We start from the raw sequence: 14,094 nt of genomic DNA, 5'->3' as shown, positions 1-14,094 counted from the left end.
AAAGAAAGGGTTGACAAGAACGAGAACAAAGCAAAGCCAGTACGATTGCTGCTTCATTTGACAACTCAGTCATCTTAAAGTTGAAGATTGTCTTTAATTTGTGCCTATGCAGTTTTTTCAAAAGAACAAGGAACAGAGCAACCAAAACCTCAACAGCTACAATACCAAAGATGAGGATTCTCACTACTTTTCTTTCAGTTCGTTATCTCCTCTTGCACGACTGAATGCATATAGCACCATTGATCTGGGTACAGGTAATCACTTCTGTTTCTCTGAGCAACCAAAAGGGTGGGTTTATTTACATTATTCCTGTTTCTGCCTCACACGGGATCTCTCCAAGAGCTGCATGGACTCCAAGCGCAAGATGTTGGGATACTACACTGGTATGTCTCCTCTCTCCAGAGCCACGTAGGGAAAATGTGTCCGTTGGGTATGACTTGTTTTGTCAGGTAGATTTGGTCTCCTGTATGTCTAGATCTTTGAACACCCATCCTTCCGTATGTGAAATCGGATGAGTAACCCACACCCTTCTTTCTCTTCCCCAGGGATAAAACTCGCAATATCTGTATGTACCGATTTATGTCATTGTAAGTGCTGAGCACCGCCGCAGGCTGGCTCACCGAGATCAGATCCTGATCTGAACCAAAACTGAGGTTTCGGCAGTTCATGCGGCAGTTCAGTAGTTCGTTTTGATGTATTAGACACATTATGTTGGTTGCTCAAAGTCCTGATGGTCCAAGTCACGACACGCAGACCTCGGTCTAAATTTCTCTTCAGAGCTGGAGCTCCGTGGTACCATTGTGCTCTATCTCTACATTTAAACAAAGGCTTCTTTTTAACTACTTCGCAAAACCGCTGCAGTCATCTTCCAATTTTCGCATTTAAAAAAAGAAAGAAAATCAAAAAGCCTTGTCTGCTCAGGACAGGAAAGGTTTCTGAAAAGTAAATTTGGGATCCTCACAGCTAAACTGACAGCACATACCAACTCTGGGAAGCAAAACATAGATTTCCCAGAAAGATTGGGCATGATTTGAAAATAATCCAGAGAAGCCCGGTAGTCAGGACTAAAGCTGCCAAAAAATGGTTCGGGTCTGGGCTGATGTGTACCAGCGCCTCGGGGTGTTTGCGTGAGGAGTTCTGAGCCAGCTCGCTGTAGAGCAGCACCCAGCTGAGGCGGTTTGGTCATCTTGAAGTTCCACCTTCATTCCCATCCAAGAGTGTCTGCTCAAAGCAGCCTCTCCATGCGCATCCTGAACGTGGCATCGCCCCCGCGGGAAATGTCTGTTCCGACAGTGTCCTCCCGCAATCTGCAGCAGTGTCAGGTGATGCTGGGTTTTGGTCACTTTTCTCATGCTCCATCCCATAGTGCCCCTGTAACCACTGCGGGAGGTGACGCGCCACTGGTGAAAACCCCGACTGTTGTTCCTTACCGCCCCTTCCCTTACTGCAGTCGCGGGGCAGAGAAGCGTATCATCCGGGACAAGGAACGAGACCCAGGCCTCCTCCCAGCAGCCGGTGTCCCACCCCAGAGACGGGCATGTGGGACACCACGTTAGGGACAGCCTTGGTTGTGCCTCCCACGTACCACCATCCTTAGAGGCGGAGGGGAGCCTGCCCTGGGCTTCTCCCGAAGCCTGTGAGCAAAGACCTGGGCTTTTTATTTCTGATCGGAGTTCATCCCAATCGCCATAACGATGTAAGTCTAGATCAAGTGCTGAATTACAAAAAAAATACATCCCCGATGAAATCGTTAATTCTCTCCCAATTGTGGAAGTTTTTGTTATGCAATATTACGGCTTAAGTTTTTGCTTGGCTCTTTCAAATGCTGATCCGCAGCCTCCCACCGGGAACAATCTAATGACAGCGCTTTGGCTGACGCGACTGCCCGCGCTGCAGCGCTTGTTTAGCAAAACACAGAGGCTTCTCTGCGCTGGGACTGCAGGTACATCAGTGCCCGTGTTTCCTCCCTGTTCGCCAAAAGTCATTTTCATCTGAACATCTGAAACTGCTGCTGCATTTTTTATCCCTGCATCTTTCATGGCCCTGTGTTACGTCTTCCGTTTCACTGTCAACTCTCGTAGGCTTTTATGTAGCAGCTCTCTCAGAAGAGGAGTGTCCGTAGCATATGCTGTGGGTAGATATGTTTGTATGTACACGTGTGAGCAGAATATACGCTCTATTCTGCCCATGCTAAAAAAAAACCTCAAATAGATACGTTACGTTTATATACCATATATTTATGAATCTATAGAGCCGCGTAATGTAACTTGTTCCTTTTATTTATTCTGATACGAAAGACTGGTACGTACAGATAGTATCCCAGCATCTTCTGTACCGTGGACTTGGAGTTACTACCATGGGCACATCCAAGATGAATTCAACTTTCAAAAAACCTTGGATATTGCTTAATCATCCGTGAAGGAACAAAGAATGTGCTTGATGACTTCGGTTGAATAGCTTTATTCCGGATCTCTCTTACCTAAAGCTGAATCCAAAGACCTGAGAAGGACTAAACCAGCAAACTACGCTCAAACTGCAGAAGGGAATAGGGGTCTCCTCTTCCAGAGCAAGACACGGTAACGACACGGTATTGCAAAGAGTGTGCTAGCTTCGGACAAAACCCGATGTTTTTCTTGCTTGTCACAATACCTGAGTATTTTTAAGACACGGGGAAACTTTATACTTGGCCTCCTTTATATTTATTAAGGGGAATTTTTATTGTTTAAATTTTTTAAAAAGGTAAAGCTTAAAATGGTTTTATTTTTTTCCAGACACTTGTGGGTTTTAACCCGATATATTATCTATCAATAATGTAATTTATTTAATTTAGTCTTAGAGTAGGTCCTGAAATCTCTGTTCAGTCTAAATCCCATTGAGTTTCATTTCAGCTTTGAAATTCAATGGGAGTTTTGGCTGAATGTGGACTGCGGGATCAGGCTCCAATGTGAGTTATTTGTAACTATTTAATTCGATCATTTATGAATTAATTTGGGATTAATTTTGTTTATTTATCCGTTTTACTGTTGTAGCGCATCAGAGATGCGAAGCCTGTGTTAGTAAATACGCTTAAAAGTTAGTATTGCTTCATAGAGCAGCCGCGTTCTGTTACAGACAGGAGAAAAATAATGAGTTACATGAAACAGGAGTCTAGTTTTAATTTCTTCTTTTAATTAATTTCAGTTGTTTAAATATCAAAGTTTAAATTATTTAAGTTAATCTCTTCCCATCTGATTAGAAAGTGTGACATACCTTTATTACGGCACATAAAGCCTTCCTAATATAACTTATTTATTTAACTTATTCATAATCATCTGAGGATGCCCTTGTATAGTTTTTGGTTTTTATTTAGAATCACCTTTAAAGCACTACAGCTGATTTTCCGTAAGAACAACAGAGCGAATTTTGAGGACAAGCAATGAATATTCAGCCTAAAACTGTGCATTCAGAAACAATAGGGAAAAAAAAAAAAAAAAAAGACACTGGGATACTTTGCCTGAACTTTGTGGCTTCTTAAAACTTAAGCTGGGTGAAAACATAATACATGCCAAGCGAAAAGAGAGAAACCCTTAAACTAGCTGCTTCCAAGAATGAACTTCTGTGTGTGTAAAAAAAAGAAAAAAAAAGAAAAAAGAAAAAAAAAAGGGAAAAAGAAAAAAAGAAAAAACCTTTCTATTTCTAGTGAGAACCAAAGAGGCTACCTCACTGACTTTTTCCATTTGTAATTTTAATCGTGTTGATGATACCAAAGATACCAAAGATTTCTTTCTCTGTGCGGTCTGCATTTTGCTTGTGCTCTGTTGTAGTTTCAACTGTTCTCTCCTACACACAGCAACGTACAGCTGCAGCCCAGACACCCAGAGAGATGCTTCTCGCGGAAGCTGCCAGTTCTGGTGACGACGTTTTCTGTGTTTCCCTTACGCCTTCCCGCCAGCCAAAAACGTTTGGAGACGCAGAACCCCTTCACGTCCCTCCCCACGCCAGATCCCGGGGGACGGAGCGGTTGTGTTGAGCTGAGGTGAATCCCGGCTGTATCCGGCGGACGATTCCCTGGGGAAAGGGACCCGCGTGCTGCCACCCGCGCCGGTCCCGCTCACGGATTCAGGGGTGCGCCTTTGCACCAGCAGCACAAATTAGGGCTAGAAATGATCGTTTTGAGGCAATGCCGTTCCTGAACAGGTAGGCTGAGGGGAGGGGGTCCCTCCCCGTTTTGGCCACCCGGATGCCCAGCAGCGGGCTCGGGGAACGCGGAGGGCACAGCGGAGACGGAGGCTGCTCGCTCCTGCCTACGCGGTGCGGGTGTTGTTTGCGACTACAGTTTTCATATGAAAATCAATTAATTATTTTTTCTCGAGTTAGCAATGAAACAAAGCTGCATTAAGCTCCATTAGTATGACGTTCCTAAGTGGTTACTTAAAAGTTGGTTGTTTGTCGTTGGGGGATTAGCGGTGCCCTTTAGCATTTGCTTCTTTTGGCCTGTTTTATCCTGTTTATCCGACGGGGAGCTCCCCATGGGCCCCGGCAGACACGAGCTCAGCTTTTCAGTAGGAGCCGCCTCATCCTGCCGACAGCGGAGCCTGTTCCGCAGTAAAAAACAACGAGAAGGTGGGCGCTGGCTGGTAGGTAAATTTAAAAGAGGGGAAATAAAACACCTAATTGAGATCGCAGGTGCGTGCACTTTTGGCTGAGGTTAAAAGCCGGTTCGTAAATCCCTGGGCCTGCCCCGCGGCGGCACAAAGGCCTCGCTGCGCTGAGGGTGAAGGCAGGCGGGAGAGACCCTGGCGCAGCATCGCGGCGATCCCGGGGCGGGACGGGACGGGACGGGGGCCTGAGCCTTTCCCCAGGAAATCTGCCCGAGCAACGCCTCTGGATTCACCCCGACAGATTGCCAACGGCTCAACACAACAGCTCCGCTTCAATTCAGTGTTGCCTTTTATTTCGTATTTCTTTCTGGTTTCCAGTCTGTGTTGGAAAAGATAGGGACTTGACAAGTGTGCTTTCTCTCTCTCTCTCTCTCTCTCTCTCTCTCAATCTCTCTCTCTGTATTCCTTCTCTAAAAAGCTATAATAATTCTCAGGATGCCTTCCGGGCGTGGAGGAGACGATCTGTCCTGGCGTAGGCGAAGCCTTCCCGCCGTCCCCGGCCCCCCCTGCCCAGCGGGGGCGGGCGGCAGGCTGGGCACAGAAACCCCAGAGCTGGCAGGGTCCCCCCAGCAGTCGCGGTTCTCACCAGACACGTGCTTCACTTGCAAAGTGTGACATTACCACGGGACGAGTGCCTTGCTTGAACCAAAGCAACGATTTTGCCAGTCTAGACCTCTCTGTGCTTTTTTTTATTCTTCCTGTGAATACCTCAGCTTCAACTGGGCCGCCGAATCGTACCTGGTGGGCTTTTTGTACTGTGGTGCTTTGCAATGCAGCCCTGCAAAGAACAAAACTCCTAATAATACCAAAGGCTCCTCTCTCCTTCTCCTCCTCCTCCTCCTCCTCCTTCTTCTCCTCTTCCTTCCTCTCCTCCTTTTCCTCCTTCTCCTCCTCCTCCTCCTTCTCCTTCTTCTCCCCTTCCTTCTTCTCCTTCTCCTCCTCCGCCTCCTCCTCCTCCTCCTCCTCCTCCTCCTCCTCCTCCTCCTCCTCCTTCTTCTCCTCTTCCTTCTTCTCCTCCTCCTACTCCTCCTTCTTTCTCCTTCTCCTCCTCTTCCTTCTCCTTCTCCTCCTCCTCCTCTTCCTTCTTCTCCTTCTCCTTCTTATTCTCCTTCTCCTCCCCCTCCTCCTCCTCCTCTTCTTCCTCCTTCTCCTCCTTTTCCTCTCCCTCCTCCTGCTTCTCCGTCTCCTCTCTTCTCCTCTCCCTCTCCTCTCCTCCTTCTCTATTTCTTCATGGTTCCAAAGCTTTAATATAAAACTGGGCATGTTGGCAACGCAGACCGTGCAATCCCTTACCGAATTTTCTCAGATATACCTCATAGAGAATAGTTGTTTAGAGTAATGTTATTATAGCGTATGTAATAAATTATTCACTGTTTCTTTTTGGTAACTGTGATTTAAAAAAGAAAAAGCTTTATACGTTTTAGGTTGTGCTTTTGTAATAGACGGAACAGGTGCGCTTAAAAATGTACGTCAGTCTTTCTTCCCGTTGGTTTTTTTTTGTTTATTACGGATTGGGGAAAAGTTGCAGAATGAGCCCAAAGTTTACAGTTTCATATTTTGCTGAAGAAACAATCTGTGTTAATTTGCTCTGTTGATAAAAAAAAAGAAAAAAAAAAGATTATTTTCTACATTTGTGCTACTTGGTCTGAACAGCTAATTGTTCTGTGTGACGGTGTAGTATTATAATTAGCAACTGCCAATCAGCGCTACCATTTTTATGCATGAGGCAAAACCTTAGCAGTGTGATGCATCGTGGTTCTTAATGGCAACTTCTTCTTTTGGATTTGAAAATAGGCCTTTTGCTTTGATGGTATTTATTTATGCATGGAGCCTGTTACCTGTTAGCAGTTGTGGCGCAGTTGTGTGTACATTTACGCTGCGAAAACACGCACAGTTTTGCCTCATACGCTTATGTACTGACAAGAGCTGAGGTGCGCGTCAGTTCTGGTCTGTCCGTGTTTTAAACGTGGGCACAAATTGAATTCCAGTTAAATTTTTATTTGGGGAAGAGTTTGGCCAACCGGCCCCAGCCGATTGGATCCATCAGTCGGTCGCGTGAAAACAGACATCTTGCTCAGAACGGAGCCAACTGTGCGTTTTTTCCCAGGCTCGGGAGTTCCTTTGGCTTTATGGCAGCCCGGCGGGGCACGGCACGGGGGACGGGCCACACAGGGTGTGCTGGGGACGCGCCGCGGCGCCCCTCGCCTGCCCGCTGCCTCCTGCCCGTCCCGGCGGGTGCTCGGCAGGACACCGATGGGCGCGTGGTCTGCGGCGCTCTCCCAGCCACCCCCGGCACCCTCGCCTCAGGGTTCACGCTCATTAAAACGCTTTGCGGCCGCTTTGAGTTACCCCTCGTGTCACAAACGGGTTTCAGGCCCCCCCCAGTCTCACAGTGCCCGAGCGGGCTGGCAAATTGATTGTCTTTTATAGCCGGCTCTTGGCGTAACCCTGACTCACCGGTCGTGCTGGACATAAAGCCAAATCAACTGCTAAATACACTTCACTCTGCGTAGAAGAGTGCCACTCGGGGAATAGGAGTACGGAAGTCGCAGTCTTCTAATGAGGCATCTGAAGTAACGTCGGTAGAGTGTTTATATTGTCTGTCATTAAGGATATATTAGAGATGTGCTTTCATTAGTGCAAAGAAACATATTTTTATTTGGCCTTATACGGTAGATTGTGATAATGAAAGCTTTGTAATATAGTCTGTTTATTTTTTTTTTCTTATTTATCTGCCAAAGACGGTAATGGATACAAGAATTTTAAATAGGGTTTTTTTGTAAGACAGTTAATGATTGTAATAGTGTTTAATCTTCCAGAAAGCTTTCTATGTTCTTCCGCAATAAGCAGACTCGACATTTGTTTCGGCAGCCTCGACTCATGCTAGCAGATCCCGACGCTGCTCAGGCACACGCGGTTGTTGTAATACCTACACGCTGAGCTCACCTCCAGGTTTCAGTCCAAAGGCAACACGGGGTATGTGAGACAATGGCAACGGTCACTGCTGCGGCCAACAGTAGGTGGTCCAGCTTGCTAAAATTTGCCAAGGTACTTGTATTATGAAATTTAAGGTATATTTTATTATGTCATTTTATGTCATTTTTTAACTTTGTGGAAGGTGATATGTTGAACTGAGTGTAAGCTGAGTTTTTCAGACAAATAAAGTAGCTAAAGAGTGAATGTTATTTTATCATTAAAGGGTTTTTACTCAATGATTTGTGCCAATAGATGTCCTTTATCCTGATGACAAGTATTACATTGCTTTCAAAGTTTTATTTATAGCTATTGATGTAAAACCCACACACACATATTATTTGCCAAAGTTCAATAAAGGAGGAAAACAACGCTTTTGCTTCCTTGTGCGATGAAAAGTTCCTGTCTTTTTTCCAGGTGTCTGGCTGCTCCCCCCGCCTGGCCCTGCCCGACACAGCGGAGCGTCGCTGCTCTGGCCCCGGCACGGCTGGGGCTGTCACCGCTGTCGGGGACACAGAGCCGAGCACAGCCACACCAGCGCGGGACCGCGTCCCCAAAACACGCCACTGCGCGTCACATCTGGCCGAGCATGAGCAAAAAGTGCTTGGAAAGAGAGGTGGCAGGTCCGTCTGTTCCCACGGCTGGTGCCAGAGACAGGTTAGCGTGGAACGGGGACGAAGCCAAGCAGGGGGAGAAGCGCAGGTTCGTTATCCCGCAGGGGGTTTCTCAAGCAGGGCGTTCTGCAGCCCTCCTGGCCCAGCTCTGCTCTCGCACACCCTTCCCAGTGCATTAACCTTCGCTCCTCCTGCTTATCATGCGCGGGACGCTGCGTGCATCGACTCGCTGCCGCTGCTCAGGGCCCTTCGCGAGACAGGGGCTTGGGGCTCTGGCATGTCAGTATTTAAGGTCTTTTGTAAAGAAAAATCCTGTAATTACGCAGGCAAGTCCTGTAATTATGCAGGCTGGCTGAAAACGAAACGGAGCACTGCGTTCGCAGCCGCTAACGCCAGAGGCGGGAGCAACCGCGCTCCCAGGCAGAGCTTGGTCACTTGGGTGCAGAATCCTCTCTCAGCCTGGCCAGGACACGTCGGGTGCCGTTCGCACAGGGCAGCTCCTCCGAGGAGCCACCGTCCTTCAGCAGGTCACTGACAGGGCTACCCCAGGGGCCCGGGCCAGTGCCCAGAGCAAACCAGCTGAGGGGGGGCCGGCGAGGACAGAGGTCCTCAGCCCCGGCTTCTTTATCCTTCTCCTCTTCCAGTGGCCTCTGCTTTTCCCAAGAAAATTCCAAAAATTCGTTCAGGCGGTGGTAAGTCACTGCCTACATTAGAGCAGTGAAGATGTTTGTTATCTAAATCATGGAATTACATGATGCAATGTAATTACCATAAAATCAAGTAAATTATCGCACTGTCATTCCCTGAGGCAGCACTGCTGGAGGAGGCAGGAGGTTCCTCGAGCTGGAATTTCATGGAGAATGTAGCAGGTTTGCAGCCGTCGCTCATTTTACTCCAGCATTTTTCTCCTTGAGTAATCTCATCATAAGCAAAATGAAATGAAAAAGGGAAAGCACTTTCCTGTGTTTATATCTTTAAAAAAACCCATAAAAATGGCTCTTTCCCTCCTTAACCTTTCGGCAGCGTTGGCAGAGTCCCTGCAGACACCATTGCCCCCTTGCCCACCCCCGGGGAGGGCGCAGGCCGGCGGGGGGGACTGGGGGCCGGGCGCAGGGCAGCGGGGGCCGCAGCACCGTCGCCAGTAAAAAAGCCACAGTGGGGTTTGTTATCTTGAATCTAACCTTAGCACCGATTTTTAACCTTGGGGTTAATGAAGTCACAAGAAGAATTCGTTTTCATGCTCAGTCTCTTCATATCCCTCTCTCGATGCTGAGCCAGATTCTGCCGTTAATTAAATTTAAGCTGCTTCATTTAACTTTGCTGAGTGGCTACTGGTGCAAATAAAAGCAGACCTGCCTCTTCAGCATTTCGTCTCAAAGAGCCCTGAACGCTGCTGTTCGTTCAAGTCTCCTTCCCACCTTCGCCCTCTGGCTGGGGTGCGGTGGGAGCTCCCGAGGAAGAGGAGGGAAGAGAACCCCCCCGAGCCCCGAGCTCCCGGCAGCGCAGGCACTGCCTCCGGCCGGGCACGGGGCTCGGCATCCCTCCGAGCACCCGGCTCCACACGCTCCGACCTGCAACCGCACACAGGGCAACGGGCTTTGACCTGAACCGGAGCCTGGTGCCGGGCTCCACGGGGAGAGCAAGAGGGAACAAGCAGGGCTGGATGGATCTTCCTGCCCCCGTCCCCCTGCAGAGCTCCACGGGAGCTCACCCGGGAGAAGGTGGCGGTGACGGAGTGAGTGCTGCCGAGATGGCCACCGGGCCTGGGGGAGGGCAGGACGGTGGCTGACCACTGGAAGGGTAAAAACACTTCAACAGCAAAGAAATAAAAGCGATGACGCTGGGACTAATGCAGCCCCCGGTAGGTCATTTCCATTTCACTTGCGGGATCCTTCCCCCGGGAATGCATTTTCCAGGCACTTAGCAGGGGGCACATCTGGAAGAAGGAAACGGGACCATTTCATTAAGCTGACAAAAAGCTGAGGGATGACCCGAGCGTGTGGCAGGACTTCAGCTGGGCTGCAAAGCCGTATCTGCTCGGCTTCAGCTGCAAATGCTGAAGAACTGCGGAAAATCCCCCAAGCAAAGGGACACCTTCGGCTCTGCGGGTGCCCAGCTGCGCTGGCACCGAAGCCACTGGCCTGGGTGGTCACCGGGCTGTGCCGCAGCAGCGGGAGATGCCAAAACGCTGGGCATTACTCACCGAGCCCGCGATCGGGGGCGGCTGATCCAAGCCGGTGCCGGGCAGTGTCCGGAGCATCCCCAGCACAGCCCAGGAGCAGCCGCGGCCAGGCCCCTCTGCATCCCGCGGCCAGCACTTCCAGGGCACGGAGAAGCGGCGGTGCTCAGCCAAGGAACCCTGGGAGGATTCGATGCTCCAGCTCCTCCCGTTGTCCCGGTGGCAGCTCCTGCCCGCCCACAGCAGCCGCAGCGGGCACCCACGGCACCAGCCGTGTCCCGCGTGGCACTGGGGGACCCACACCACCTACCTGAGACTCTTCTTCACCCACCTCTGTTTATTGGCGCGCGTGTGAGCCAAATGTGGGCCTGAAAAACACACCAGTAGGAGCCCAAAGGGCGTTAAGCAGCCACAGCGTCTCTCTGCATGTTCTCCTCTGACGCCTTGACGCCCCGAGCGCAGGCAGCGCAGGAGCTGCGGGGGTTGGAGCGGCGTCCCCAGTGCAGAGGTGCTCCCGTCTCCCGCTCCCCTCCGCCACCGCTCCTGTTCCCCTCCGCAGGCCAGCAGGCAGCAGCTGGAACCTCCCGAGACAAGAGTTGCTGCTCCCTCCCTTGGTGGCTTTTCCCAGTGCCAGCTCGTGACGCTTGCGCTCGGGTCCAGGGCAGACTTCGCACCCATGGCGAGGGGACCAACTTGCCCGTCGGAGCGGCTCATGCCTGTGAATTCACCTCGATTCGCTGCTTCTTAACCCTACCGGGGCTCACGTGATCATTCCAGGTTAAAACACCTTAAAAAAAAAAACCCTCAGTTTTGTCACCAATGTTAAAAAAACCCACAGCAAAATGTTGCACTCACATGGTGGGGACGTGGGGGCACCGTGGGGCGGCGAGGCTGCTCCCCGGCAGGGCTCCACGGAGCGCGCTGGGACCCCGGGATGCTCCCCGAAATGTCCACCCCCACTTGCGGGCAGGGCAGAGCAGCCTGGGCTGAAGAAGTGGGCACCATGCTCCCCTCCTCCTCCTCCCGGGGCAGTGCCGGGGACGGCAGTGCATCCGTCAGGCTGGACTTGACAGTAACGATGCGCTGCGTGGGACCCCGCGGCGATCATGGCACGGGTCCCTCCTGACTGCAGATGAAGTGCTGGCAACGGGGTTTTTAGCTTACGGTATTGCTGTCTTTTCCAAACCAAACGCCCAGCACAACTTGAAGCCTGGCGGGGCCTGGGATTCCCTTGGGGAAAAGCCTGGGAGCCAGCGTGCAGGGAGAGCTGCACCCCGCGTCACTGCCAGGAAACTGGCTTGCTCTGGGGAGAAACAGCAGAAGCTTTTGCAATGCTGCTGACACGTATTTCAGCACGTGTGGCACGGAGGTGCCTAAAAACAACAACCGGGAGGAAAAAACACTTGATATCGGCAGTGCGGCAGGACACGGCAGCGGGATTGGTGATGTTCAGGTGGAAACAACCAGCGCCAACGCGCACACAAACACACGCAGAGGAGGAAAACCCAAGATTAGCTCTGCCTACCATAAGATGTACCCACTGGAAAAACGCCTTTCAGCTTCTGCACATATAAAACCTCGGCGAGTGACTCCAGGGCCCATCTCAGAAAGGCATAATGGCAGGAAGCCATAATATATTAAAACAGTAGATTAAAACAAACAAGAACACTTTGGATCATATTACACATCACTTTCCTCACGCCTGACAACAGAAGAAATCAAAGGCAGTAAAAGACAATCGTAGACCATAACGGCCTAATAACTCTGCGATAAAAGTACTTGTGGGAGTTGGCTGCGAGGAGCCGGGGGCGGGATGCGGAGCCTCCCCGGACCCGCTCAGCCGCAGTACGGCTTAAGTGCTCGTTTAAGACTTCCTTGAAAATGCAGCGTGCTCACTTGAGAAACGCAATTAGGCCCCGATTGCGGGTGATGTTCACACATTATGGATCATCCTTAAAAATGACAGGAAAAGGATGACCAAGGCTCTGGGTTCGGCAGGGCAGCCCCCCCGCCCTCACCCCTGGAGAGATCGCGGCCGCCCCGGCCCCATGGCAGATCCTGAGCCCATCTGGCGTAGCGTCAGGACATTTCCAGAAGCATGTCTTTGTGTAAAATCCAGAAGACTTTCCAGAAGCGCGTTTTTTGCCATATTTTCCCGAGTTTGAGGCTTTAGGCCCATGGCAGCCGCTGCAGTTCAGACCAATGCGAGGAGGCACCGCCGCGCTGCCGGGAAACTGCGCGCTGTCGGGCAGGATAACACGAGGTACCGTTAGTCTAAATCACACACACAGGCTCAGTCACCCCAAAATCTCACGTAATCTCTGCAGTTTATCTCTGTTAACGGAAGCAGAGTGCTGCGGTTTAGTGTAACGGGCCACCTTCCGAGAGAAATCACGCTGCCGTAATTATTCAAGCAGGTATATTGACTTCAAGTTATTTACTCCGCCCAAAATGAAGAACAGCAAATTCTCTCAACCGCCAGTGAATAAACTCTGACGTGAAGCTCTGCTCTGACCCGTCTCAGGCCGGCCGCCCTTTGCACGCTCCTGGGGGGACACCCGTGGTCCCTGGCCCCCTGCGGCCCCCCCAAGCCTCCCGCAGCCCTGGGAGGACGATGTCCCGACCACCCCTCTCCCTCCCAGCTGCCCCCACCAGCCCTGCGGTTCGAGGCCTTTCCAAGCCTTTCTGACCTGGCCTTCCATGCCCAGCAGCTGGCCCCGGGAGCGCTGGCTGGGGAGCGGGTGCTATTTATAATGGCTTTTTCCGGGCGCTGCGGCGTAGGTGCGGCGGTTGTGCTTTCAGCTCCGACGGCGTATTGCTGCTCTCCGCCGCTGTGTCAGGTTTTCCTCGCCACTAGGGAGTGTAAATGTGTCTTCACATGCATTTCTGAGAGACCCCGGAAACCTTGCCATAAATCAGCAGGAGGTAACGTCGCTCTTTAGTACTTTGTGGGTAATGTATTTTGACATCAAGGTAACGAGACAGAGGTTTGACTTCCAACTCCGCATCCTGGGCGGCGGGTCTGGTCCTGGGAGGGAGGAGCCCTAACAGACGTCCTTGGGGCCGGCGAGAAGCACCCGCCACCGCCGGGCATGGGCTCTGCCATGAATCCTCATCCCCGCGACATCTGGCCCTTCTCCCTGCCCTGCGAGCGCTGCGATCGCCGGCACGGTCCCCTCCTCCGAGGACAACGGCAGCGACACCCTCAGCGCTTTCCCCCCACGATATGGCCTCCTGATCTCTTGGCCTTTGGGGCGCAGATGTCAGCGGGCGGCCGCTCCCGACGTGACCTCTCAGCCCGGGGGGACAAAAGGCCGCGCTTCTCAGGGACCATCCATCTCCGTGCAGTCACGTAAAGGACGCCGGTCAGCCAGGCCACGGGATGCAAATTAAATAACCTTTTCCTGGCATTTACTGATGAACACGAATTTAGGAGGAAAACAAAAGGCAGATTTTAGACCTGGTCCAAATTTACAAATCTCTGTGCTCTGCGTGCAAGAGCAGAACTTGCCTGTGAGGGCTTGAAAGTCATGAATTACAAATAAATGACTTGCCCAGTGCGTCACGGGTGGTATCGACAGAAGATGAGTACTTTGTTGACAGAGGAGGACAGAGGAGCACAGCCCATACCTGCTCAGATGGCCCCGACGGTGGCCTGACCCAGCCAGTCGGTACAACTCAGATTAAG

Source organism: Rissa tridactyla, chromosome W, assembly GCF_028500815.1.
Source record: "Rissa tridactyla isolate bRisTri1 chromosome W, bRisTri1.patW.cur.20221130, whole genome shotgun sequence".
Taxonomy (NCBI): Eukaryota; Metazoa; Chordata; class Aves; order Charadriiformes; family Laridae; genus Rissa; species Rissa tridactyla.
The sequence above is the reverse complement of the archived record's forward strand: the minus strand, read 5'-3'. Positions refer to the sequence as shown.